Source organism: Triticum aestivum, chromosome 6A, assembly GCF_018294505.1.
Source record: "Triticum aestivum cultivar Chinese Spring chromosome 6A, IWGSC CS RefSeq v2.1, whole genome shotgun sequence".
Classification (NCBI taxonomy): domain Eukaryota; kingdom Viridiplantae; phylum Streptophyta; class Magnoliopsida; order Poales; family Poaceae; genus Triticum; species Triticum aestivum.
Window position 1 is genome coordinate 38901160 of NC_057809.1, and position 5520 is coordinate 38906679.

Here is a 5520-nt window from a genome sequence, read left to right on the forward strand (position 1 = left end):
AGGTTACAGATGCCCCGCCCGCGTCTTCAGATTGATGGACGGTTGGTGTTGTCGTTGGTCCCTGCTGAGACGCCTTACCAGCCGCCACCTTGTTATTCTTCCTGGGCCTAGGAGCCACATCTTCATCATCATCTGGGAGATCGATGACGTTGGGTGGAGCTGTGGAGAAGATCAGTCGACCCCAAAGTGAACCGCTAGAATTCAATCGACCGAGTAGTCAGGAGCAAGATCATAAGAGTTTTTACCTGGGTTGGAGATAACCGCATCTTCCATCTCCTCGTCTCGGTACTGGTAAGAAGAGGTTCCTGATGTAGCAGCACTGCAAAGGCCCGCACTCAGTCGGTTACGTTCTGTTGCTCGAGTCGACGAAAAGAACAAGCCAGATGATTACCCGGAGATGGTAGGGATGGTCACTTTGATCCTCAGCAAAGCCTTTGGCAGTTTGGAGGAGGTGGCTTTCGGTGCTTTTGGCGCTGGAGGCGGCACAACCTTGGGCTGCTTCGGAGCCTTCTCAATCGGCGGTGGGGAAGACGTCCGGGGGCGCTTCGAAGACTGCCCAGTCAGCACGGTCGCCAGGTCCGGGGTGCTCGCCGGGTCGTGAGCGTGCATGGATCTCCTCTCTCTGCGAGGAGGCGAGTCGACCTCTTCGTCATCAGTCGAGTCGTCGCTCTCCTCGTCCTCCTCGGTATCCAAGTGCCACTCGCCGCTCTCGCCCCCGCTCGCTCCTTCCTCGACGTCTTGCCCCTCCACTCCATTGGGCATCGAGTACAAGTCAATGAGGGCCTGAAAGGGCAACGATCAAAAAAAATTTAGTCGACCATCAACAAGGTGTCACACAAAGAATCAAGAAGATACTCGACAAAGCAGAGTCATACCTGTTCGGGCTGGCGTGAGTGGTCGAATGGAATCACCCTCCTAGACCCCCGGGGATTGTCTTCGTTGCTGGTGATTCCCTTCAGCCACTTCTCCAAGGTTTTTTCGCTGACGTCCTCCGGGTGGATCCAAGTGGAGTCCTCAAGCCCCGAGAACATCCACATCGGATGGTCACGGGCCTGAAGCGGTTGGATGCTTCGACTGAGAAAGACCTTCAGCAGGTCCATCCCAGTCACCCCGTCGTGGAAAAGTTGGACGCCCCGCTAGACCAACACCTTGACCTGCGCTTTCTATTCTGTGACCATCCTCAAGGAGGAGGGCTTCTCCACTCAGGGGCGGACCCAGAAAAAATATTGAGAGGGGCCAAATATATTTGGCCAAATTTATGAACCAACAAAGCAAGTAGCTATATAAAATTTAAACATAGACATGTTCATTTATTCTTCATGTAGTAACAAATTCAATGAAAAGTGAAAGAAAACTAACCATTTGTGATAAATTGACTTGCATCAATATGATAATAACTTATTCTGAAGTTGCAAAAGAGCATCGACACATTGTACAATATAACCTACAACCTGCAAGAAAAAAAAAGCAATGTCAAATAAAGAGATATAACTTCATGAGATTACATGATTTTTGTTTGGCCATTGAGCGTATGTAGAAAGTAAGATACTAAAATTTATGTTCACAGATAAAACTATTTGAACTGACATAATCACCCAAGTAAGTAAATATAGATAACTTGATGAGATTACATGATTTCTGAGTTAGAAATTGCAAACAAAAGAAATTTGGAAAAGAAAAGAACCCTAGATAAAGATACGGCTTACCTTGATATCAATTGGAATTAGGAAATTGCATAATTGAGGTGCAGCCGCAGCGGTGGCGGCGTTACAATTTGCAAGGCCGCGACGCGACGCGAGCCACGGTGGACGGGCGCAACAAATGGACGACTGGAGGACCTCATGAGCGGCGAAGTAGGGGAGTTCGTGATTCCGTTCCGTGCCTGGCTATAAACCTGAAATCTGGCCATGATTGAGTTTTTTCTTTTCTTTTTAACATCAGTACAGACACAAGCGCTCATATACACGCACATACACTCACCTCTATGAACGCACGCACGCACACCTTACCCATATGAGCACCTTCGAGAGACTGAGCCGGCATATCATCTTGAGATTTACGAAGTCATCGTAGGCACCTCGTCGTCGACGGGAACGTCTCCTTCCACTGAAAACGAATCATCGGAAATCCTGAAATAAATCCAGAAATAATGCGAGCATCAGGATTTGAACCCTGATGGGTTGAGAATACCACTGTCCGCCTAACCAATTCAACCACAGAGTTTTTTCTTTTCTTTTGAGAGGTAGGCAATGAGGACGTGCGTAGGCTGCAGGCTCAAGCAATTCCTATATGTTTAATGGGCTTCTTGTTTTGAGTTTAGATTACGTGGGCTTCCAAAATTACCCAAATAACAGAGCTGAGTGGGGGCAAGGTGTTGGGCTGAGTGGGGGCACGTAGCTATACATACGAAAGTATATACGTCACTGAAAAAATCGAGTGGGGGAAGCTGCCCCCACAGTCTTTAACGTAGGTCCGCCCCTTGTCCTGCAGCGTACATAGGTCCCGATTACCACGGCCTCACCTGTCCGGCGCGCTTCCCAAAATTCAAATCCCGCGAAATTCGCGGAGAGAAGAGCAACTTGTCAGACTGAAGACGTCCTCCACATTATCATTCGGAATTCTACCGTGAAAATTCACTCGACAAAACCAAGAATGGACCAAGGCGACTGAAAAAGAAGTTGACGTTGTCTCCTCAGTTCATGGCTCCAGATCAAGTTATACTCACAATACGAAGAATGAGTCGGAAGTGTTCTCAACTCCTTCCCCACTCAAACCCTGATCCATTCGGGGGTTAATGATGAAGCTATGTACCTAGGGTAGGGTCATGGATCTGTCCAAGATACCCTCCCCAAGGACATCTCTAAAAGAACCAGAAGCAGTCGAAGAGAAATCACCATCCACTCGACCATAAAGCTATGTTCCGCTCGACAGTCTTGAAGACACTCGACCATGCGAACAACCACTCGACTACCAGAAGATGTGAAGCCACTCACTCTGCAACGGTTGGGATTTAAGTCATAACTTTAATAATCATTTATAGCACTTTACTTCGGACGTTACCAGTAACGCTCCTTCTTTATGAACATTGAACCCTGTCTAACGAGGGGAGCTGGGGTCCTGGCGCACTCTATATAAGCCACCCCCTCCTCTGGGACAAGGGCTCGCACCCCCTGTAACACATACGCGCATAATTCAGTCGACCGCCTCCGGGCTCCGAGACGTAGGGTTGTTACTTCCTCCGAGAAGGGCATGAACTCGTAAAACTCCTCCATAGCTAGGATCTTGCCTCTACATAACCCCCTATTCTACTGTCAGACTTAGAACCATGACAGCGGTAACCTACTATTTTGTGCCTGGAGAGGTAGCTGGTTGGATTCGTGTTCTCACACTTTTTCTTTGTTTATTTTTCAGAACACGTAAGTAGTAAAAAAGTAAAAATAATAATGACCCGAAGGGTCGTACAAGCAACCTCACACCACTTAGCACGCACGTAGTAGACTTTCCACTGAGCTAATACCTCTTTTATGATTGATATCCGTTCAAGTTATTTCAATATCTAGTTTAGAAGAATTTGAATTCAAAATTCAATTATAAATTTCGTTTTAAATATGTTCGGTATTTCTCGGTAACCGTGGTAACTGAGAGTATGGCCCCCCACGAGAAAATTTGTTCATTCGGAATCCAAAACCTTGGTTATGACTTGTATCTTGCGTTTCTGATGCTGATTTTTTGTTGTGAGTCAGCTTGTATGGAAGTATTTGTATATTCGAAATGCAAGGACATAATAAAACTATGGTTTGAAAATGACTTAATCTACACCCTATGCGGTGAAATACATTTTGCGTGCATGTGTTTGCTACTATTCTGTATCAGTTGGCACTTTGCGCCAAGAAACTCAAGTGGCTTACTGTTGATATCATCTCAGTGTGGCCTGCCGCACTTTTATGATCTGGCTACATTTGTTGTGACCGTACGAAGAGCCGAGACAATAAGAACTTCCTTCTAGAGAAATATACCATGGGGTCGCTAGCTAGCTAGATGGTCTGGAGGGATATTTCCTGGAAAACACAAATGTTCTCCATGACACTGGCATCCAATGACAATTTTACCTTTTAGCTATTGGCTAGCTGGCACTGCACTTGTGGATCTCGTACGTTTATTCGATGGTCGCCGTCTCACGTACAGACATGAGAGGCCGTGTGTAGAGAAGTATCGTGATATATATACATATGTATGGTCGTCAGGCATGAAGTATCGGAATAGCTATGTACTACTACGTGTGAAAAGTATTATTTGGCTGGACATAACAAGAGTCGCTGCCTCAGCTATGTTGCTGTCTGGAGAGCCCGTTGGTTCAAGGAATTACTTCTGAGATTGGCTGCAGTTCGGTCAGTGACATAGCTATCATCCCTTGGACTGGCTGCAGTGGAGCCATATTCAGGCTTACTCTAGAAGCAAAAGCGCACTTCGCTGCACAGTCTGTGTTCTGATTGATTGTACAGTAGTTGTTTACTTTGGGCCTCTGAATCTCCTCTGGTTTAACCTTTGTGAGTGGAAGAAATTTCCTCTGGCGAATTTATATTGCATGAGTATTTTTCTTGTGCTAAAGGAAATTGGACATTTTGGAGAAATTGTTGCCAATAGAAAATTCCTTCTCTTGCATTATTTATCACAACCAGCTCCTTCTCAAGCAAAAGTGGGTCATGCTAGTCTTGAGTCTTGACAACAGACCTGACACTTGCCTTCTTTTCAACCTATAATTAGTGTTGCCATTTCAGTTAATATCTGCATCACTTGAATTTATTACTACCAGAAAACATAATTAAATATCAGGTGCAAGCATACTATAATGATCCTGCAAAATAATTATACAGAGAAGATTTTTCAAAAGGATTTATTCAAGTATTTACACAGAACTCCTTCAAAAATGAGTATTTAAGTGGGCACACAAGGCTGTCAAACGCTCGTCTGCACCATGGCTAGCTAGATGTGACGACTCTTGCTTTTTGACGATTGTTGTTTATGTAGTAGCCTTAGTTCCTTTTTCTCCATTTGTTTGTTTGGTTGGCCATGGTTTGTTTCGTTTTTGTATGCATTTCTTTACACATTCTCCTAGCGAGTACAAAGCAACAAGTGTTTGGGTGCTTGTTCAAGAGAAATGCATGCTTTATGGTTTGTCCACAAAAAGAAGGCCTAGTCAAAACAATCTTGCGCTTCTGGTAATATCATACATGCAAAACATTTTATTTTAGAAAAGAAGAATGACCCCCGACCTCTGCATCTGGGCGATGCATAGGGCCACTTTATTAATTATTCTCACAAGACCTTATAAAGTCATACAACAGTAAGACTAAAGCCTTCGTCTAAGCAACAAACTGTCGTTACACCTATCCAGTTGATTAAGGGGCACAGATAGCCTGGGCCTAATACCAAACAGACATCACAGCCAAATCAAAACATGTAAGACCTGAGGTCCCAACCAGGACGCCTGCCGGGTATGGGGCACCTACCAGTCCGGCG